The 24,370-nt window shown below is 38.0% G+C and overlaps 1 protein-coding gene, 1 long non-coding RNA gene and 1 pseudogene across 2 annotated transcripts in view; all 3 read left to right on the top strand.

Moving 5' to 3' along the window:
* The window catches only part of LOC129438979 (uncharacterized), a 177,884-nt pseudogene that overhangs the window by 34,161 nt on the left and 119,353 nt on the right, over window positions 1-24,370 (top strand).
* Window positions 1-24,370, top strand: part of LOC129437061 (uncharacterized) — a 234,893-nt gene that overhangs the window by 4,840 nt on the left and 205,683 nt on the right. The gene's annotated exons all lie outside the window — the stretch shown is intronic.
* Window positions 15,736-16,882, top strand: LOC129437178 (uncharacterized). Its single transcript, XR_008642166.2, has 2 exons — window positions 15,736-16,306; window positions 16,650-16,882. It is a non-coding gene; the product is annotated as an uncharacterized lncRNA (long non-coding RNA).

Genomic DNA, 24,370 nt, shown 5'->3' on the forward strand with positions numbered 1-24,370 from the left:
TAGGAAAGTTAAAGGACCTGTTATTGCATTGAGATCATCTTGTCCAGGGGCCGTATTCACAAAGAATTTTATCTTACCACTAAGAGTACTCTTAAATCGCACTAAAAGATTTTAGCTAGGAGTTTTCTCTTAAAAGTTATTCACAACGCCTTTCAGACCTACTTTTAGTGAAAAAAATTAGGAGTCCTAAAGTTAGGAGTGACACGCCCATTATTTTTAGGAGTTGCTCCTAAAATTTGCCAGTTAGGAGCTACTTTTAGCCTTAAAATTCTTTGTGAATACGGCCCCTGATGCACAGTATGATGTTGTAGCACAATAGAAATGAACTGTAAGAGCTTGTAGAGGGATAAAGACTGCTGAGAGGAACACCACTATTTGAGTGTCGGTTGCACAAATGGACAAGCTTGTCACACTTTCACTGCACAGATACCATAACGGGTTTCTTTTTACTTTATTATTATGACAATCACAGTTGAATGTGATGTGGTAATAAAAAAGGAAGAATGTCATTGTACAGGTAAATTTACAGATGAAAATAAGGCTTTATACTTCAACTGCACGTTTCATTTTCATATTCAAGAGAGAATAGTTTATCAGAAACAAAAAAATAACCATGGTTTTACTACAACTAAAAAAAACATGGTAACTGTAGTAACACAATTTTAAAATTCGTAGTTAAACCTTGACTAGTGTAGTAAAATCATGGTTTTGCTGATAGTAATCACTACACAAAAACCATGGTAACTACACTTTTACCATAATAAAACCATGTTAAATAAAGGAAAGTACCATAATTTGTGTTAGTAATTGTTCACTAAATTCCATTGCAGTTTAATTGTCTTGTGTAGGCAGTGTTTGAATTAACAGTGAATATCTACATATATTTTAATATTTGGTGCAGATCATTACACTGTTTATCTTATATTGTGTACACTCTCACACACTGTGTACACCCTACTGACACACCAGAAACAACAGAGCCGTAAATCTGCCTCCAGATCTGCAGCCTCCTCATACTCACTTGTAAAGCAGTGAGCGTCTTCTGTCTCCAGTACAGCAGGAGGCGCTGCAGCTCTTTAGTCCGCAAATAAACTCACTAAAGAAAGAAAGAAAGAGCGCGCGAATAGGTGGCGGTATTGCACCTTAACGTTGGATGCCCCGACATAAAACAGAAGAAGAAGAAGAAAGTGCGCGCGTGTGATGTGTTTGTGTATCCTCCGTGTTTTTCTCTCTTGCGTGTTTCATTGAGTGTAAACAGAGTCTTGTCTTTGTGTATTTAAGTGTTGAGACGATGTTGATGTTGAGATGCGCTGTGCTGTAAATCAGTAGGAACTGATCTGTTCATGCTGGATATATTGATGAAGAAATCTCTCAGCTGAAGAAAGAGGTGGCGTTACTGGATACAAAGCTGATATCAAGAGGAGATTTAGCAATGAAACGAGAGGTTTGTGCAGCTTAAACATCATTTACCTGAATCAGACAACATCAAATCATTTCTGATCTTACTGTCTGTGTGTGTGTGTTGTGTTGTCAGGATGTGGATTGTTGTGAATCTTCAGTGTATAATGTGACTGATGATGGGAGTCTGGATTCAGTGTGGATGAGCAGAGATCAGAGCCGCACACCACAGACACTGCTGGACTCTAAACTCTCTGAAGAGAAATCCAGACACACACAGGACTCAGATCTCAGTCTGACTTTACTCTGTTATACTGAGTCAAAGCTCACAGACACTCAGGACACTACAGTGTGTGACAGTAAACAGAGCTTACAGGAGGATCAAACCTCCACAGAGTCTCTGGATTCTGTCTGTAACGCTGGAGAACAGCAACAGATCCTGCAGACCAAACTGAAGATGTGTTCAGTTAAACTCATCGACTGCACGAACCTCATGATGAAGATTAAAACTGAACCCACAGAAATCAAAACTGAACTCACAGAAATCAAAAATGAACCTAAAGAAATCAAAACTGAACCCACAGAAGAGGAAGATCGCCCTGATGAAGATGATGACTTTATTACATCAGATGTCTCCTTAATTATTGTTGTGTTTTTAACATTTTTAACTGGGAGCACCTATTTTGGGTTTTCAGTCACAAACTCACTGAGTTTAGAATATCTTTAATATTTATTGAGCAACAGGTATGTAGGCTTAAAGGGTTAGTTCACCCTAAAATAATAATTTGATCATAAATCACTTACCTCTGTGTCGTTCTAAACCCCCAAGCGCTCCGATTGTCTTATGAACACATTTGTAGATATTTTTGATGAAGTCCGAGAGGCTTCTTTCTGTCCAAATGACTTCAGTTAGTTTCAAAATTCCCCAGAAAATAATGAAGGATGTGCTCTTAAACAGGAAATAATATATGGAATTATTTGTGCATCTTTGAATAACTCTAAGAATATTTCCTTTAAAGCTGCCGTCGGCAACTCTGGAGGATTGAGCAGTTTCCAAATGTTTACAATTTCATGTCCCTCCCCCACTACCTCCGAGCAACCTCCCTCAGAGCTCGTTCTCATCAGCGCGTGTGCAAAAGTATTATTGTGAACGCATACTTAGCAAGAATACTTAGATTACTTACATAACACTCCGAAATACAATCAATGGTTGATAAAGCACAATTACCTGTTGAGAAGAGATGTGGCAAGCTCTGCATCCAGCTTGAAATCTCGTAGATTCCTTTCAAATGCCGGTCCGATATTGATCCTAGTTTTATTACGGTCACAGTCGCTTTCTATCTTTGTTTCCTTCTTTTCATTGGTTGTTTTCCTAGCTCTAGTTGTTATCCGAGAAATCGGAAGTTTGTTACTGAAAGTTCTCTGCCATCACGCTGTTCAAACCAAAACACCTATGGATTCAGGCGGATGCACGTGATATTGTAACGCGCGTGAGGGGGGTGGGGATCTGTGGCGCGTGCAGGTACTGTGATTGACAGGCAGATTTTACACAGCCCTGCGCTGATTGGACCAAATGAACCAGCCTGCGCTGATGGGACAAAATGAACTGGGAGCGGTGGATTTTTGCAAAACAAATAACAGGCTCCAGGTGGAGCTAGAAGCGCGGGGGTTTTTCTTAAACAGTCTAATTTATGTTGTTCTATTGGAGCATAGTGTTGGTTTCAGTGAATATGATCAAAAAATATGATCAAATAAGTTGCCAACCGCAGCTTTAAATATAATTTTTGTCATATAAAGTTTTAAAGCTCACGTAACACACACTGTTTCTGCATTTCTAATGTTAAAGGGACACAAGGCAAGTCTGAGTATTATTTCTCTACTAGCTCCCCCTAGTGTCTGGGAGTAAATGCTTTCTATATCTGAGACTTTACGAGACTGAAGGACAACGGGACGGATACAGCGAACTTGCAAGTGGGGTATTCTTCCTACAGACGGTAGGCTACTTGATGTAGGCACGGATACAATGATGTTTCCGGAAAAGTGGATCATGGAGACATTTTAATCGTTCACGATATCGTCATATCGCTCACCCATATCCATTTATTCGCAACACACGCTCCGGACCCTCGCTTTAAATATCCCATCACTAACAATGACCCAGCTGTAATAACAGGACTGACACCTGACTTCTGTCTTATGTGTGAATCTAGAAAAATATACAGAATCTCAATTCTTCATCCTTCTTTGTGTAAATAAGAGTGAAATACAATTTATTTGTTTCATGTTTCTTTCAGATGTGAAGAGTGATTCATGTTTGGATATAGAAATAACGTCCTCAACATCAAAAGAGCGACTGACAGCACAAACTCTTTCCTGCATCACCTGTGGAAAGACATTCAGCTCACAGAGACATTTAGAGAGACATGAGAGAAAACACACAGAACAGAAACTCTTCACCAGATCTGAGATCAGCTTTACTACCTTACAAGAGAAGAAACTTCATTCAAAAGACCACAGAGAGAAGAAGAAGAAGAAACAGCAGCAGTTTCACTGTGAGCAGTGTGGGAAGATTTGTGTCTCTTCTTCTGATCTAAATGTTCACATGAGGACACACAGTGATGAAAAGCCTTTCAACTGCACTGAATGTGGAAAATACTTCACAACCAAACACAATCTTAAAGTTCATCAGAGAGTTCATACTGGAGAAAAACCTTACAAGTGTCCTCACTGTGAGAAGAGATTTAGCTATAAAAATAATCTGAAGAGACATGTGCTTTTACACACCAATGAGAGACCGTATCAGTGCAGTGAATGTGACAAAACCTTTAGGGATTTACGTTCATTAAAATCACACCAGAATACTCACATTAAAGAGAAATTCTATCAGTGTTCACACTGTGATAAACGTTTCTGTACTAAATATCAGCTGATAATCCATCAGATAGTTCACACTGGAGAGAAACCTTACGTCTGCACTCATTGTGGAAAGAGATTCACTAATTCATCTAATGTAAGAGCTCATGAGAGAGTTCATACTGGAGAGAAACCTCATCACTGTAGTGTCTGTGGGAAGAGTTTTAGTGTAAAGCATACATTACTAAATCACAAGAGAGGTCATACAGGTGAAAAACCTTTCAAATGCTCTCAGTGTGACAAGAAGTTTGCTCATTCAAGTAGCTTAAAAAACCACGAAAGAGTTCATTCTGGAGAGAAACCTCATTACTGTAGTCTCTGTGGAAAGAGTTTTAGTCAACAGTCACACTTAATAAGGCACCAGAGAATTCATACAGGTGAAAAACCTTACAAATGCTCTCAGTGTGACAAGACGTTTGCTCAGTCAGATCACTTAAAATCTCATCAGAGAGTTCATACTGGAGAGAAACCTTAAAGGAACAGTATGTAAGAAATTTATATCAATTAATCATAAAATGGCCCTGATATATCACTAGACATTAAGAATTAATTTTCATTTCAAATATTTATATCACTGACATCAGTGGCCTGGCAAGGATATTGTCATTTAAAAAGTGGAGTTGCAGTCCTCAACTGATGTTTATGTTGTCATTTTGTGTATTGGCTACTAGTTGTGTGATTGCAGTACCAGTTTTAGCCACAAGGTTTGTGATTGCAATACCAGTTTTGGCCACAATCCTACATACTGTTCCTTTAACACTGTAATGTTTGTGGGAAAATTTTTAGTCAACAGCATGTGCCCCCTTGGTTTTTTTTTGAGCCAATGGATTTTCCATCCAAGCTCAAAATCAAATAAGTGTCCATTAATCTGTTATTTGACTTTTAATCTGTTTAATATGCACAATATTATACATTCTGTGCTGCATCCTTGTCACTTTTTGTTCATGTTACATTACTTTTATTCTGGCAGCAGCTGGCGCTGCAGTCAGCGCAGTTGCAGACGTCATCAGCTTCTGGGCACGCTCACAAGCTCTCTGCTGTTGCTGGCTATCTGAACAATTAAAACGTGTAAGAAACGCTCACAACATTTCCAAACCCCAGTACGGTAATGTGCAGTTCCTTTGTGTAGAAAATGTATGGTTTTAAATGTGACCGTCTCAACGTTATAAGTAGATATTCATCTTCTTGGCACAACGCCAAAGTTCGCCAGAGTTCACGCGTGCACGGAATCTCACATGCTCACATATGAGGTAAAATTTAATGCAAAAATCCGTTCCTGTAATAATTTTATCGAAACATATTTTTTAAATCATTATTGAAGATTAAAACCAATCACGTGGCTATAGCTTATGTCATTTTTGTTGTTTATATACTTTATGGATTTAAAATTACATTAATTTTATATGATAATGCAGTTGTTGTGCAAAATGCATTAATGACACAATTAAACAAGCCATTAAGACTTAAATAAATAAAACATGCCGTTTCAGATGTAAATATGATGCAAATGTGTCATTATTCCGATTGAATAGTATTTGATATGAAAGTTAGTCATCACTTTTATTTTGGAGGTTTTTGCATGAAAGCAGGGGTTTTCAGATTGTTAGAAATGTAAGTGCCATGGAAAACACTGAAAGCTCTATAATATTTCGTGTGATGTCTGTGTATGCACAAATACATCTGTGAGCTGTTGACACTGTGCCCCCTTAAAAAAAGTTGTTGCATGACGCCCCTGGTCAACAGTGAAACTAACTTAAAGGTCACGTTTTCCTAATCCTATTTTTTAAACCCTAGTTAGTGTGTAATGTTGCTATAATAGCATAAATAATACTTGTAAAATGATAAAGCTCACTGCCAGGCAATATATTTTCTTTAACAGAATTCACATTTCAAAGCTTATACAGCGAACGGCCGGTTTGGACTACAGACCTCTACTTCCTGTTTTAATGACTTCAATAGAACAGTTTTTAACTAAACCCCGCCCACAAGAATATGTCAGTCGCCAGCTTAGCTAACGGCAAGCTAATCAGCCTGTTTTGAGGACAGTGAAAACAGCGCTTTAGAGATGAGTAAATTATGTGATTCCATACAGGTGAAAAACCCTTAATTGTGACTAGACGTTTGCTCTGTCAAGTCACTTCCCTTCTGGAAAAAAAAACAATAAAACCTTTACAGAAATTCCTAATGGTTTCCATTAGGTTTTACCATTAAAATCACTACAAAATATCTTCCTTTGAACTAATTAAATGTCTGACCGAACATCTTAAGTGCCTTAAAATTAGCAGTTTAGGTGCCAAGCTGTTAAAAAGTGTATGTGTGTATGTGTCCGGGAGCAAACAAACTGTTCATAATAGTGTTAATAAAATATGAAAAACAACATGAATTAACACATTTATCATTTTTATGTCCCATTTATCTCTTTTAAAAACTCATTAATTTTATATTGTGTGCTATCATTAATTGTTCATTTAAGAAAGGAACTGTTCAGATTATTCAGTAAATTCTTTGTTCATTTTTACAATGATTACGTGTCCTGACTTCTGCTATAGGCCTATTCTCTCGGCTGGTAAATGAAAGTTTACATAATTATTCAGTATTTTGTCAGTCTTTTTATTCTTTCTAGGAAAGTTAAAGAACCTGTTATTGCATTGAGATCATCTTGTCCAGATGCACAGTTTGATGTGGTAGCACAATAGAAATGAACTGCAAGAGCTTGTAGAGAGGAGTAAAGACTGCTGAGAGGAACACCACTATTTGAGTATATGTTGCATAAATGGACAAGTTTGTCACACTTTCACTGCACAGATACCATATATTGTATAACAGGTTTCTTTTTACATTATTATTATGACAATCACAGTTGAATGTGATGTGGTAATAAAAAAGAAAAAATGTCATTGTACAGGTAAATTTACAGATGAAAATAAGGCTTTATACTTCAACTGCACGTTTCATTTTCATATATTTAAGAGAGAATAGTTTATCAGAAAACAAAAACCATGGTTTTACTACACCTAAAAAAACATCGTAACTGTAGTAACACAATTTTAAAATTCGTAGTTAAACCTTGACTAGTGTAGTAAAATCATGGTTTTGCTGATAGTAATCACTACACAAAAACCATGGTTACTACACTTTTACCATAATAAAACCATGTTTAATAAAGGAAGGTACCATAATTTGTGTTAGTAATTGTTCACTAAATTCCATTGCAGTTTAATTGTCTCGTGTAGGCAGTGTTTGAATCAACAATGAATATCTACATATATTTTAATATTTGGTGCAGATCATTACACTGTTTATCTTATATTGTGTACACTCTCACACACTGTAAACCCTACTGACACACCAGAAACAACAGAGCCGTAAATCTGCCTCCAGATCTGCAGCCTCCTCATACTCACTTGAAAAGCAATGAGCGTCTTCTGTCTCCAGTACAGCAGGAGGCGCTGCAGCTCTTTAGTCCGCAAATAAACTCACTAAAGAAAGAAAGAAAGAAAGAAAGAAAGAAAGAGCGCGCGTGTGATGTGTTTGTGTATCATCAGTGTTTTTCTCTCTTGCGTGTTTCATTGAGTGTAAACAGTGTCTTGTCTCTGTGTATTTAAGAGTTGAGATGATGAGATGCTGAGGTCAAGAGGAGATTTAACAATGAAACGAGAGGTTTGTACAGCTTAAACATCATTTACCTGAATCAGATAACATCAAATAATTTCTAATCTTACTGTCTGTGTGTGTTGTGTTGTCAGGATGTGGATTGTTGTGAATCTTCAGTGTATGTGACTGATGATGGGAGTCTGGATTCAGTGTGGATGAGCAGAGATCAGAGCCGCACACCACAGACACTGCTGGACTCTAAACTCTCTGAAGAGAAATCCAGACACACACAGGACTCCGATCTCAGTCTGACTTTACTCTGTTATACTGAGTCAAAGCTCACAGACACTCAGGACACTACAGTGTGTGACAGTAAACAGAGCTTACAGGAGGATCAAACCTCCACAGAGTCTCTGGATTCTGTCTGTAACGCTGGAGAACAGCAGCAGATCCTGCAGACCAAACTGAAGATGTGTTCAGTTAAACTCATCGACTTAAAGAACCTCATGATGAAGATTAAAACTGAACCCACAGAAATCAAAACTGAACCTAAAGAAATCAAAACTGAACCCACAGAAGAGGAAGATCCCACTGAGGAAGATGATGATTTTATTCCATCAGGTATGTCTCCTTAATTATTGTTGTGTTTAAGTGTGTAAGCACCTGTTTTGGGTTTTCAGTCGCAAACTCAATAATCAAAAGAACAAAATGTGCAAGTTCTAAAATTTTAAAGGAGTTAGGATGGCTTTAATACTTAAAGCAATATGTTTCTGTCATAGAGACAGAGCGCAGCGCTTCATAACCTAAAAACCACGCCCACCGGGGGGAAAGCAATCCAACCGTCTCCATTGACTTTGTATTGCGAGATGTCGCCGCCTCGTCATTTCTGGCTTATAACAAAAAAACTGAATAATGCCTAAAAGCTGCTGTGTGACAATATGTACAGCTAACAAGACAAAGAACCCAGAAATACGTTTTTATAAGCTGTCGACCCCCAAAAACGAGCGTTTAATGACACAAAAATGGAAACAGGCAACTTTTCATAGTATAATTCATTAGTAGAACTGCGTCCACTAGGGGGAAACGTAGTCGGCGATCCACTTTATTCTCCTTAAAGACTGGGTTTTACGGCTCGTATACTGAGGTTTCGGACATACTATTCGCTCGCCTACTGCTTTTTGCCTACTATATAGTATGGCAGTATGCGGTTTCGGATTCAGACCATCAGTCTGCAGGGCTTGGGCGCCGCGTTGCACTCTGGGACGTGGCGGCCATGTTGGTGGCCTCGCGAATGTAATCATACAGCAAGTTGAACGAGGAGAAGCGGCAGAGTTGGGAGAATTAAAAGAAAGAAAAAAGATGTTAAAATCCGGAAAAGTATGTGTAATTTACTGGGATACGTTAAACAGGGAAGCAGGGACCGGTATGTGGACAAAATCGGAACTATTAACGGTTGGGATCCATATGAAAAAAGAGTCATTTAAGATAACAGCGTGGTTGTTGTAAGAGCACGATTTCACGCCAATCTGTAAGCAAAGTCACGTATGACCTAGCTTCACAACTAGCTTAGTTAATGCATCAGTTTTTGCTGTCAGCAGAGGGATAGCAACAGAAAGATGAATGTTGAAATGTTCCCGTATTTTGGGCGAGTAAACCGGGACATTTCCCTTATGTTCAATGTTGACTTAAGCTATATAAATTAATATTCAGATGTTATACTTCACTGTCGTATATATAAATGTCATTTATATGTCATGTATACACATTACTGAGGGGTTGAGGTTAATGTTTGGTTTCCGATATTGAATAAAACATAATGAAGTTTTGTTCTTATCTGTCATTTTTTATGTAACTTACTTTTAATGTGTTACTTTATTAGTAATACAGCAACGGTTTACCATGGTTGAAAAAATAACGACAAATTAATCAAATTAAGACACACGATTGAGAGAAAGTATGTCTATAAACAAAGCGCAGCATGGAGCGCAGCAGTAAAGGAGGCAACCAACATGGCCGCCACGACAAGTAATGACGTCACGACGCCCAAGCCCTATAGGTGTGTTCGACTTCATGCGGCGCTGCGCAGACTGATCTGCGGCTGACTTAGAGCAGTGCATGTTGGTTAGTTATTTTGTCCTACTTGAGCTGGTGCTGCAGGCACGTGACTGCAAGAGCAAGTCGAGATCAGCTGCCTGAAGCCGAAAGTATACTAGGGACGTCCGCGTATGCGCGCCGTCCGCATGACGTCATTTTCGTCATCAGGAGGGTCCGCGGCCGGCCGCGCGGACCGTCCGCGTGCAGCCCAAAATTTGAGACCGCGCGGACAGTGCGCGTACAGTCCGCGTACGACAGCGCATGCGCGTGAAAATATTTAGACAGGACACTCCACTATAAACAATTATACAAAGGAAATAGACAGCATTTGCACACACACTATTGTTTTTCTTCTTTAACTTTTACTTCTTCCAAGAACAGAAAGCTGTGGAGCATGTTTGTTTGATTCCTGTTCTTTGTTGTCTTGTTGTTTGTTCTAAACTGTGTTTGCAAATGCTGGATCAGTTACTTTTCTTCACCTATCCTAATGTTTTAATGTACTGTAAATGTCTCCAACTCAGTGCTGCCCTGACAGCCTGTTAGACTAATAATTTGAATAAGAAATCATTTGTATTGTGTATAGTGTCGATCGCGGCCGTCCGCGTGTAGCCGCGGGGACTATACTCGGAAAGCTGCGCGGACGCGTGCGCGCGCGAGCCGGACGCGGACGCGGAAAAAAAGTATACCCGGGCCTGAGTCAGCCAGCGCAGTTCGCGAAGAGGAGCTGCACGTGCTGTAATGACGACACAGCCGTTTCATGATTTGTCGGATTTACCGCATGACAACAATCACGTGTTTTCGTGTTTATTTTCACGCCCTCAGTTCCACAAATGCTCACAAATCTGTATTTTTATAACAGTTAAAGGTGGAATACATAGAATTCACCACTAGATGGCGCCAAAATGTCAATAACAACAAATGACGTAGATTAATGATGCTCTTAAGCAGCGTGGAATTATGGGATTTGTAGTCTTTAACTCAACCTCTAATGGCCAGATGCGAACGAGAAATCACGTTGATGGATAAGGCCTAAAAAAAAAATTTGTTTGGTTCCGGTTTCCGACCGACCCTGCCAATTTATGTGCGACCCAAATTTATTTTATGAGCTTGGGGAAGAAATAATACACATTAAATAAATACACAAATAAAAAAATTTTGAGGCGAACTATAATTTACCTTTTTAGTACAGCACCGTTTTTGTAAAGCAAGCGTCCTCCAGCAACAAACAAAGCAGCTACACGGTCGTTAACACAATAGTTCACAGATCGTTGTCGCCACTTACAAAAGCACTGGTAAAGTGGTAATTTTTGGTGTGCATTCGAGATGCTGTTTCGTGCACAGCAACGTGATCTTTTGCCCCGCCGAAAGTTGTAAATTACAGACAAAAAAAGACGAGCTGAACAACGAGAGAGCTGATGGATTTGCGAATGCACAAGAGGACGCAGTCTGAGCGCATACACACTTCGGGAAAGATAAAACAATTGCATGGAAGTGATTGATTAGATATAAATTGCGTGCAAACTCTCAGGGCAAGAGCGAAGAGAAATTCAGCGCATACCTGAATGCACACGAAATCAAAAGAAACCCGCCATCGAGAGGTTCGCGCATCATTTTAATGTAACAATAATGCCCTCCCGACATTTGTCATTAAAAGTCTTAAATCACTTTTATCAGAAACCATTTAGCTTATAAAATACATCTGCATGACAGTAAAATTAATGTACATATCTTGACAGTATTTACTGCTGTTGTTAATAAATATTTAAAGTGGTTGTCGATGGGTTTTGTGTTTATCTTTTCAGTTTAGAATTAGTGTTTTTTCTACACCCCTGTTCTACTTTTAATATATTCATTCAAAGTTAATCTATTTATGCCTTACTTACTAGCATGTTTTTCATGCATCTTATATGATCTATACTGATATACCAGCTATATACCAGCTAAATGTTGTCTTAATTCGGGTAGTCAGACTGCATTTGAAATTCAGTCTGCATCTAATTTAGCAAGTAAATTTGCTCGAATTAAAGTAATTTTAGGATGCCAAAGTCAAATTTAATCTCATACAATTTAACTTTGGCTAGTACCTTTGAAAAACAACTAGCCACTTTGGCTGGTGAGCAAAAAAGTTAATGTCAAGCCCTGATTATGCTACAAAGAGTTCCACTTTTATACTTTAGCCACAGGCTCACGTAAGATATTTTTCATATCATACAGACAGATTCAACCCCGGCCTCCACATATTGCGTTTCGTTATTTATTTATTTTTTTACTTTAAAACACGCAGTGTATTCGTTCAGCTGCATTTACTGCTCTCTCTCTCTCTCTCTCTCTCTCTCTCTCTCTCTCTCACACACACACACACACACACACACACACACACACACACACACACACACACACACACACACACACACACACACACACACAATTAAAAAGAGATAATCCGTGGAGATACGTGGCTCTGCGCTGCGTGAGACAAACACGCAATATGGCCAAAGTCACCTCAAATATATCCGCTATTCAATTTAAATATTTAACAATTTCCTACCTATCCCTTGCTGCCACTGTAAAAAAATAAAAAATAAAATAAAATAAATTCCCTACCGACCCATGACCTAAACTGACAACCAACCAGAACCAAACTTTTTTTTTTTATGCCTAAGGTAATCAAGTCTTATACATGTTGTGTTTAGTTATGTAAGGTTATTGTTGATTTTCAAAAACGAAATTGTTAGTCATAGATGTTACAGATGAGTCCAAATTCGATGGTGTCTTAACCCAGCACAGAATTAAGGGTTCAAACTTACAATCTTAAATGATATTTCACATAAATGTATTGACAGTACAAATCTTATTGTGAGGTTATGATGTAAAATTATGATAGACTGTACAGTACCAAACTCTATTAGTGTCTTATTGTTGTACAATACCTCTTGATGTGCATTATATCGTCCGCGGGAAGAGGCACTGATAACAATCTACACACTAATGTTTTGATCGATATATAATAGCATATGATTTTTGAAGAGTTACGAATTAAAACATCTCACCCGTCACTTAAAACGCAAGCAAGATCCGCATCTCTGTCTAGTTAAATGTTATCACGAACACAGATATGATCCTCATTCTTTTTCTCATCTTGCTTATTCACATGTTTTTGCTTGTAACTTTCTCAATTTATCAGACATTTGCCTGAAATTTGAACAGAAAGTAGAATTTTGTTAGTTCTTTCCAATTAAATCATAAACATTTACTGTTTTAGGTGGAATGGGCATCAGACCCACTGTATAATACTTAAAAAGTTGGCATTATTGTTTGGTTTGCAGCTTACTGTTGGATCAAACAAGACTAATGTTTTAACATACAGTAAATTACCTGCTCCGACATAATGGTCTTTTTAAAGCGTATCTTCTCTAACTAGATTGACTGGACACGAATTGAGGAACAGAAGATTATGGGTGTCACTGATTAAATCAAACAACCAATCACAGGTGCAAAGCCAGCAGTCATTGTCCCGCCCTCAAAGTCTTAAGTCATCTTGATCGAGCGAGCACGTGTTGTGCAGCTGCGAGAACATAGAGTCGAGCAAGCGCTCATCCCATCCCATGCATTTGTGAACCGTCACTGAAACCAGTGACACAAGTCGGCAGCACAGCTTTTGAAATAATGAGAAAGAAACTTTTTTTTCAAAATTGAAATAGATCACGAAGAAGCCTCTCCATATTTGAGAGTTTGAAAACGGCTTGTTTTTCTTGAGATTCTAGCGTGCAGCAGGGGGCGTCATTGTCTGTGTGTATTTATATACTGTATAAGCCGGCTTTGTTTGTTTTTGCCCCCACCCCCTAAGGGAACAGCGTGGCTAGCTACTTAATGGGGATAGTTTACCCCAAAATGAAAATAATGTCATTAATGACTCACCCTTATGTCGTTCTAAACTCGGAAGACCTCCGTTCATCTTCGGAACACAGTTTAAGATGTTTTAACGTTAGATTTAGTCCGAGAGCTTTCTGTCCCTGCATTGAAAATCTATGTACGGTTTCCATGTCTAAAAAGGTAATAAAAGCATCATCAAAGTAGTCCATGTAACATCAGTGGGTTAGTAAGAATGTGTTGAAGCATCAAAAAAATGCATTTTGGTCCAAAAATGAAAAAAATTACGACTTTATTCAGCATTGTCTTATCTTACCTACGTGACTTATCTAAGCCACGTGACTGTAGTGAAGTTTTTTTTTGAAACTTACAACATGCGTCTCCCCAGACTGTAAACAAAGCTCGGCCGCACAAAAAAAACCTGGGGCGCAAGAGATAAAAGTCAGCAGCGTCACTGTAGTCACGTGACTTCAGTTTCTTGTGCATCTGACATCATCATCTGGCGGCCATCTTACCACAGGGAGCTCGCTCACTTGTAGCATTGTATTGTACATTTAAATGACATGTACATTTAATGACATGTACATTTAAATTAGAGATGCTCCGATCAGCATTTTTGGGGCTGATTACCGATCACCAAGATCATGATCTGACGATCGCCAATCAGTGCCGATCACAGAATGGCAGTGGAATGGGAATCTTTTATCTATAATCTAGCAGAGTTTACACCATTTGTAGAAATGAAACTAACTATAAATTAGGTATATTCTTGTTTTTATAGAGAATCGAATAAATAAGCACAACAAATATTTTTTCTTGCAAAGAGAAATGTAATATGCCTTTAAAAAGGTTTATGTCTGTTAAAAGTTATTAAAATAAAACACTTCACAGTCTTTACTGTATGAATTAAATATACACGCATTCGAATGAAGTACAACAGTTCTTCAATGATGAGCAGAGAGTAATTTTATTTAGAGATGAATTAGGATTTAAGGCGTGGGAGAGATCGTTCTCTTCACGTGCACGGATGACAGGCTGCTGTGTATGCGTGCGGCGGGTGTCCGCAAACAAGAGCAGCTGTGAGGAAAATGGAAGTTTAAACCTTCAAAACTTTAAAACGAATGCAAGTAGTAAACTTTCGGCATGAGGATGCAATTGTCCGCGATAGATATGTGTTGTATACGCTATTTGATAGGGATGTGAAGACGCATTGCGCTGAGGACCAGAGCGCGTCCTCATAGTCCGCAAACAAAAGCAGCTGTGAGGATAATTGATGTTTAAACCTTCAAAACTTTAAAATGAATGCAAGTAATAAACTTTCGGCACGAGGATGCAATTGTCCGCGATAGATATGTGTTGTATACGCTGTTCAGCAGATATGTGTGTGTTGCGCGTCCTCATAGAAAATGCGCATATCTCTGTAAAGGCAGAGAGGGAAATCACGTCACACATGAGCAATGGGTTACAAAATGCTTGCACTGTGTAAAATGGTCTCTAATTGCAGCCGCATCAGGAACGCTATGATGACAAAAGTAAACAGAAAAATCGGCTCATGAGATCGGCAAATTTAGCGAGTGCCGATCGTGTCATTTAATGCCGTTATCGGCCGATTACGATCGGCGGCCGATCGATCGGAGCATCACTAATTTAAATGACCATAACTTGTTCAATTTTCTACCAATTTTCAAATGGTTTGGTTTCTTACAAATATTATTAATGTGGCTATAATTCTGGATGCTTTAACACAGGGGTCACCAAACTTTTTTCTCTGGGGGCCACATAATCGTTCCTGACTGTGATGGGGGGCCGGGTCAGCTATATAACAGAATTGTATGACCCAGACCAGAATGACCACCTGCAAGCCTCATTAGCCGTGTTTGCACTATCGGGCTTCAAGCGGGCGTGCCAGTGCCTGCCGAGGACTGTCGCGTTTGCATTGTCACTTCCGGGGCATGATCGTGCTTCACTGGTGCTTCGTTGGGGCTTAAGGCCCGGCTTTTCTGGCCCGCCGAATTCCTTGGGCCACATCGGGCTTCTCGGGGCTAGGGGAGTGGTAAAGGTCGAAGGCGGGGTTTATCTGAGTCTCTGGCAAGGTGCGCATCCATCTGTCTGCAGATTTAAAACTTTAAAAAATAATCGGAATCACCAGTAATTTACTGTTTCACGGAAGATGCCTGCTATGTTTGTACTTCGGACTGTAGAAAATGATCTGCATATGTAAAAACAAAGACGCGTTACAACGCCGAACTCGCCATGCTAAGGATCCGGCGCACACCGCTAACTTACCGGTTCGGGAGAAGTTTATAAAGTTTCGGGCACAGAACAAAGTGTTTAAAGTGCAACAGTGCTGAGAAATTAAAGATGTGTGTTGGATCATCATTTCATCGTCTATGTATTAAAGAAGCGATCACTCGAGTCACGATGGTATCTACAAACGGTGAGTTAACATGCTATAACGTTTGCATACAAAACACTTAAAATACAATACAAATAACGATTGCTTATTTGCTTATTTTGCTTATGAAGTGTCTTACATGGGTGTTTATTGTGTTTTTTGTGCTATATTGTCATCTGTGTTGAATTTTTTAGTCAGCCCTTAGGAAAAGTAACCATGGTTTTATTATATTAGTCATAGCCATGCTTTCTGGTATTTTGGAGATTAATTTAACTCTTATATGAATGTAGCAAACTTTATATGTGAGTATACTGCATGTGTATGTACAAACCCTTTATACAAAACATCACATGTGCTGCTTTATTCTTTTGTGTCCGTTTGACAGAAAAAATGCCAACGTAAAGCTTTCAGTTTGTCATCCAGGAGTTTTTATTTTGTATATGAGAGATGATACAGCAACAGATGAAAGAGCAGGAGATGAAACGAAGATGATGATGATGATGATGAGACGACAGGAGCCATGGATGTTGAAATCCGTCCGAAGATGATGTCTTTAAATACACCTGTTTGTGCACTGATATAAACTTCATATGTAAATAAAGTACCGCGTTATTATTACTACGACTGCTTGTCAGTTTGTTGAAAATGATTGCTTAATAAGGATCACATCTGAAACACAGAAATGGTAAGATGCAACAAAATGGTAAATATAACCATCATTAACTTAACCACTGTAACATAGCTTTTTAAATACTTGTGTATATTCAGAGTTGATTCTTAACGAGGACATTTTCTAATGATTTCTCAAACGTTTTGATTTTTGAGATGCAAGTAAAGTGATTTTCAGTCCTATTCAGCTATTCGAGGCAGTTCTTTATAGACAAAAGTATTGATTGATTGACACATTATTGAAATAGCTATTAGACAGTTACCTTGTGTTTCATGTGATGCTCAACTATTAACGTTTTCATGATTAAAGATATCACACCTCTTATAATGTGTAAGTATGTTTACATCGCCATTGAACTATACACTTAACGTTACATATTTAGACACACGTGCACACCTGTATTTTAAAATAAGACTATTTTACATAAATGTAAAACTAGGACTCGTTATATTCTTTAAAATATTGTGTATATAGTATAATGGCACATTAGGTAGATGAACGCTTTATTTGTAATGATCCTACTTCATAAAGTTTACTATTGCTTCTGATTTTGTCTCGTTGTGAGATCGCTCGTGTGCAGCCAACATAAACTTCAAGAGTAACAGCGCGGATGGAGCAAACATCTCTATCTTCTCATCTTGGCTTTCACCGTGCAAACAGCCGCCTCAGTTATGTTCTTTATGTTTGTTGTATGATGATGCGATCTCACTCCCGTCTCCTGTCAGATTGAAGTGACATCCTCACGGTAAAACAGGCGGAGTTGTGTGACGTTACATCCAGGTAGGCGTATTAAGGGCGGGGTTTTCTGAAGCGCAGCGGCGCTATTGGCTTGACAATGCAAACGCGTCGTGATTTTGGCTACACAGCTGGAGGTCTGAGGCTATTGGCTCCGTGAGGCCCGTTTGAAGCCCTGGCTCGCACAGGCCCGATAGTGCAAAAGCGGCTAGTGTGTAGTAGAGACTACTAGCCTGGCACAGCCAAAGTCCCCATCAGTAAACGGCTTTCCAAGGGTAGCTAGTAGGTGAGCTACCTTATAGCCAGTGCAGGGAGCTACACTGCGACCAAAATGGTCGCATATGCGACCTTTTGAACTGCCGTTGCGACCCTAATTTTTTATGGGTCGCAAATGTGCTACCTAATGTTTTAGACAATATGCTATGATTTACTATGAGCATTTATTAAAACATAAATGTGGATTTTAAGAATACGTTTTATAACGTGCTCTGAGCCATCAACACGTTGGCTTCATTTTATGTGAAAGCACGTCGTGTCTCTCCCCATCAGTGTGCGTTTGCGTGCTCAGCTGTTTCTCAATGAATTGGTGCGACGCGACGCAAGCGCAGTGTCTTTCATGTTTCTGAACTTGAGCAAAGGTCTTTCTTCACTGAGGACGCGGGACCCGTATGGTTCCGGGTTGATATTTTAAATGGTCTGTCGGGTCCGGTTAGGTCCTAGTTTAATTACTTTGGGTCCCAAGTCTGATTAATATTGAGTTTATAACCCAAGTCGATCGGAAAACGGCCATGAGCGCTACCGCGCTAAAGCTCGAGTGCAGTTTAGCGTGCCTTCGGTTTCTATGGCGATGGTTCTTGTTACGACCACGCGCTGCGTTTTCTTTCTCACATGTTTTTAATAATCTTATTATTAATAAACCATATCTTTTCTAAAACCATATCCATATTAAGTTTGCACAGATTGTAGCAAAAAAGCAGTGCTAATGTCAAGCCCATTGCACTAAACGAGCAAAGCAATGTAAAGTTTGTCACCGGGACAGCAAGTAGATTTGAAAATAAAATAAGTGGAATAATATTATTGAAATAATAAGTGGATTAAGCTTTTTAAATCGGCAAGAGAGAAATAGAAAGATAGAGCAGAAGCAGTAAAAGTGCCTATTTAATAGAAATTATTACCATTATAACATCAGTCATAACATCAGTCACATTTATAATCTATAGACCTGCACTGTCTATTAATATACTATACATAGTATTGTATTATATTGAGTTTGATAAAAGGGGTCTAATTCCTTGATATATCAGTGCAAAAACAGTAAGTGTTTTCGTGGTGCTTTGACAAACAGTGTCAGCTTTGTTAATGGCAAAGAAAGTTTGGAGTGTTTAGATTAATGAAATATAATGTAAAATTAATATTAATTTTCAATAAATCAAAGTATTGTGTTGTGTCACACATTATTAGTTCTTCGTCATATGTATAGTAGACCATTATTTGTCAGTAGGTAATGATTGCCCTTTTTACTGGTTACCACCACCAAGTAAATTTCAGATCTGTGGGAAACACTGACTGCAACGTTTAAGAAAACAAGGCGACATGTGGTTTAAAAGATGGCAAGTAAAATAAAAAGCATATCTGTATGCAATACAGTTTCATTATTGTTCATTATTAACCAGAGCGCCTTAATATAACTTGAAAAAAATATGTGCGACCAAATCATATTTTGCGCCAGTAACTGAAAAAGTTGGTAGCGCAAGTGCCACCAGTGGAAAAGGTTAGTGTAGTTCCCTGCAGTGCCAGACTGAATTGCTTTTTCTCGGAAAATTCTGCTGAATAGAGTAGGATTTAGAAGATATTAGAGAATTTAAGCTATAAATATTACAAAATTGCATCTAAAATAATTACTTTTTAAAGGCTTACAATGAAAATACAACAAACCAATAAGTCCTCTGAATTAAACTGGACCAACATGAACCAGAAAATGTGCATGTCAAGAGAGAATTATAGTTTGTATATAAAATATATATACTGTTTAGTGTTATATATTATAGCAGAATAAAAAAGCTTTTGTTAATACATTCTCATTATGAATTAAGCACGTATGAAGATAATTTCATAATTTTTACAACGCAATGTAAACTTTATATTAAACATAACAAGAGCATTCGTCTTGTAAACTAATTTGAAATGATGTGCTGAGTGCTGACTGTCGCGTCACATAGACGACAGAGACCAGTGAGATCTGCTTAACTCAGCCGTAAGTTTTATTTCATCTCAAATATCAAATGGTTCGTGCTCTCTATCATTAAAACCAATCACAGCAAACAGCACGCGCAGGTTTACTTGTCAATGCGGCAAGTTTTGTGCAGCAAGTACGCCTTTCATCCTTTGAATTCTGTCTTCTCTTGCTTGCCCTCGCTAGCTAGCATACCCTTTGTGGCGGGTTTCGTGATGACGCACAGATTATATTCTTTCTTTACATATAATACAAACTGCACGGTCCTTACACTGAACAAAAAATAATCGTTGGTCCCCTGTTCTTTTAAAACTCTGCACTTTCTTATCAACTTTTTGTTTATTGCTAGCCATTTTGCTGTCCTTAACACTGCCAGTTATCTGCACGTGCGTTGTCTGTTACTGCTTGATCACGAGCATGTCAGGTGACGAAAATTTGGCAAATATAGTTCATTTTAAAATGAAATATATTATTTTACTTTAAAAAATCAACAAATACCAGATGCGAACATATGATTACTTTCCAAAGAACAATTACAAAAATAAAATTGCCTCACAGGGCCGGTTCAAGTAGTGGGGGGCAGAGGGGCTGGGGGTCCGGTCAAAGGGGGGTGGCAGGCCTGAGTCGGCCCACGGGCCTTAGTTTGGTGACCCATGCTTTAACATGTTTCATGAAAATTAGTATTAGTAGTTTTTTTAGTATAAGTATGCAGTGTTATAGGTACATCTTTGACATTTATAACAAACCAAACCGTTTGAAAATCGGTAAAAAATTAAGCATGTTATGGTCATTTAAAAGTACATGCACCATTAAAACACAGTGCTACGAGTAGGGATGGGTATCATTAAGGTTTTAACGGTATTACTACTTTTAACGGTATTCTCATCGGTACTTTGGCCAATGTTAACATTTGATGATTAAGTTAATTATGTGTCTTCATTTCATTATTACAAATTAATTTTTGGGTATCATTTCTAAATAATATACATATATTTGAAGAGTTTGGTTCCAAAACGCAATAAATCCATTTTGACAAATTTTGGTAAAAACGTGTTTTCTATACCAAGAAAGTGACAAGATGAAAACAACTATTTTCTGTTACAAACTTTCACATAGCATCTTTAGGTTATAAAAACATAAAAAATTCAAATCCATAAGTTGATTTTCAAAGATTTATTATAAAAACTGATTATTTTTTCCACAAAATGCAATAATTCCATGACAAGTTTTTATTCAAAATGCTATAAATCTATTGAATCAATAGCCTATATAAATGTGCATTCATCTTTGCCATGTTATATTCATTTAGTTGACTAGTTGTACACACTAATTAAAAAAATAAACATTAATGTCATTAATCAAAACACTTACTTTGTCATATTAAGATCACTGTCATTGCGGTTACTTGACGTCCTCGCTTAACGTCTTTCACAGAGATCAGCTGTAAAATGTTTTTGGTCCTGCTCGATTTTCGTTGACTTTGAGTAAAATTACGGAAAGTTTTTCATAAGATCCTCTGGGGTCAATGTGTTAGCATGAGAAGCTTGCCGCCATTGTTTGTTTACATTGCGTGACTGGTGGGCTGTAATATCAGAAATGGATTTATTGCGTTCTGTAAAAAAGGAGCAGTGGCGTTTGTCGCATTTTGGGAAAAAAGGGAGAAAAGATGACAGAATAACACGGCAGATATTGGATTTTGCGTAAAATTAATAATTTACTTTTAACTACTGACCTGATATAATACTGATTTTGGCAGTAACTCATTTTTTTCAAAAATGGCGTTTATCGCGTTTTGGAACCAAACTCTTCATTTGTTAATGCACCAGCATGGAAGCTGCAGAAAAAATAGGCTATTTATATGTAGGCTATTTTGTAAACTAACTTGAAGTGCTATGCATTTAGCCAAATAAATGTTTACATACTGATTTTTCTTTATGTGGGATTTAAAAAAAAGTAGAAAACGCCATTTCTCCCAAAAGAAATCAACAGAATTTCAACGTAAGGTAAGCAATCCAATTAGGGAGATTGTACATTTATATTAAATGACGTGAACAACGTAGGGATGGGCAATATAAACGATATGCAATATAAACGATAGAAAATTGGCATACAATAGAGATTTTAAATCTATTGCACTATCGCGATAATGTGTGTTGATGACACAATCTACCCGCGAACTTTAGAGCCACGAGCTGCAGCCGAATAAACATGGATGAAAGCGTCAGCGAAACAGAGGAACTCGTGAAAAAGACCAATGCAACATCTATTTTTTGGATTTAAGCCATAAGTTACATAAGTTAACTACTGCTCCACGCGTGAAATTGGCATTATGGTCTAGTAATTGTGAAACATGCAGTATATATATGCAGTATAGTCCTCACAAGCACTTAAAGTGTTTAGTGTTATAAAAATAATTAACTGTGTTTTTTAGCAGATAGATCTTGTCGGCTTTATCATTTTAAAAGTAGATCACCACACAAAAAAGTCTGGACACCCCTGTTGTAGAGTGTGTCAGGCAAAAGTTCCAGCTAGGAGAGGTAACAAGACTAATCTGGCCATAACGGTTTACTTTTACTTACTTTTTTAGCAGTTTGGCTTTTGTAAGGGTCTATATAACCTGTTCTGAAACGAGTCTATTGAAATTATTATATTGCAATACATATCGCTATCGCAAGAGGCTGCAATGTATAACGCAATATGGATTTTAGGCCATATCGCCCATCACTAGAACAACGTTGATTCAACATGATTTTAGCATGAGAACAACGCACACGTGAGGCAGGAATCTCCTGTGTTTGTGTCTGTCTAATTGCATTTTTTATATGTTGAGAACTGTTCATCCTGTCAACTTCAGGCAAAGAAAGTAAAATTTTGTATTTTGGTGCAATATGGACTCGCGACACACGGGCAAAGCTTATGCTCTGAGGACAGAATACTGCACTAGTAAAATAAAACACACTGACTGTTAAGAGCAATACTTATAATAAAGTAGCCTAAAACTTTTGAACAAACAAACCACTTCCTGATCAGAAATTAGCAGCAGACAGAGGTGAAAACAAAAACGTCACAGGCCGTTTTCTCATCTTGAAGATTTTTTGAATCCCTACCTTCAAATCGCCACAACTTCTCCAAATCCTATCAGATTTCCATGCGTTACACATCGTTGGAAAGCTTAGAAACTGTGAATAACTTAAAATGTCCCTAACTTATATAACTTATATGTGTCCCTACTTTCCCTGACCGGTCACATTTGTGCGCGCTGAGCAGAGGTGTGCTCAGAAAAGCGTCCTTGCGCAAATAGTATTTTGCGTATAGTGTTCTGCACTCTCGTATCTCTTGCTCGCGCGACTTTTGGGTTTGATTAAACGGCATAAAATTACCTCGTAACTTGAGAGAGAGAATGAATGTGTGCACGAGAGAGAGAACCAATGTGTGCAAGGGAATCAGGAAAAGCCTTTAACTTGTGTTGTAGCATAATTATCATGCAATTCTCAGTATGTTTAAGAAAAAAATCATGTTAATTCAGTGCAAACATGTACAGAGATTTTCACTGATGTGTTATTTTATATTCATGTGTGATTTTATGTTGGGTCAGTACAAAGGCTTGATGAAATAAATAATCTGTGTGGAAAATGATTAATGACAAAATGCAAATGGCGAATGCCTCGTCTATAAACTGCTTGCCATTGTATTTAGGGAGCTGCAAATAGTTGTAGGCTATTCCTATGCATACGGCAGCTGTTATGATCACTGGTAGGATTAAATAATGCCGACGTGGTTCCGTGGTATTTTTAGGAGTTTTATTCAGCGATCACCAACGATCAGGCTGAGGTTCAGAAAAGAATAAAAGAAGCCATGCGCATGTGGTGCAGCGCGCTTATTTGTCCAGGCCATAACCATGGAATTTTTTGTTAAACTAAGGTAATACAAGTTGTAATCAATCTGCCAAAAACCGTCTTTTCAATTGTTATTGGGCTTATTTAGACTTGTTAGTGCAGTTAGAACAGCGTGTTTGGCGCATTTACCTCAAAGTTTATTTCAGTAATTTTTTCCGGTAATAATAATACAATTTGCATCTCACTCTTGGTTCCTTGTCTGTTTATTCATGTCATTATGCTGTTATTTTAAGTTATGTGAGGATATTTATTGCCATATGAGATGTTCATTGCCGTTATATAAATACTGCCGTTATTTATATATATGTATATATATATATATATATATATATATGTATATATGTGGTGAAAGGTGAGAAATCAGCCCAGAACTACACGGGAAGAGCTGGTCAATGACCTGAAAAGAGCTGGGACCACAGTTTCCAAGGTTTAAATTTATGCATGGCATGGAAGTTTTCCCTACTTAAACCAGCACATGTCCAGGCCCGTCTTAAGTTTGCCAATGACCACATGGATGATCCAGAGGAGTCATGGGAGAAATTCATATGGTCAGATAACACCAAAATAGAACT

This window comes from Misgurnus anguillicaudatus, chromosome 24 (assembly GCF_027580225.2).
Source record: "Misgurnus anguillicaudatus chromosome 24, ASM2758022v2, whole genome shotgun sequence".
Lineage (NCBI taxonomy): Eukaryota > Metazoa > Chordata > Actinopteri > Cypriniformes > Cobitidae > Misgurnus > Misgurnus anguillicaudatus.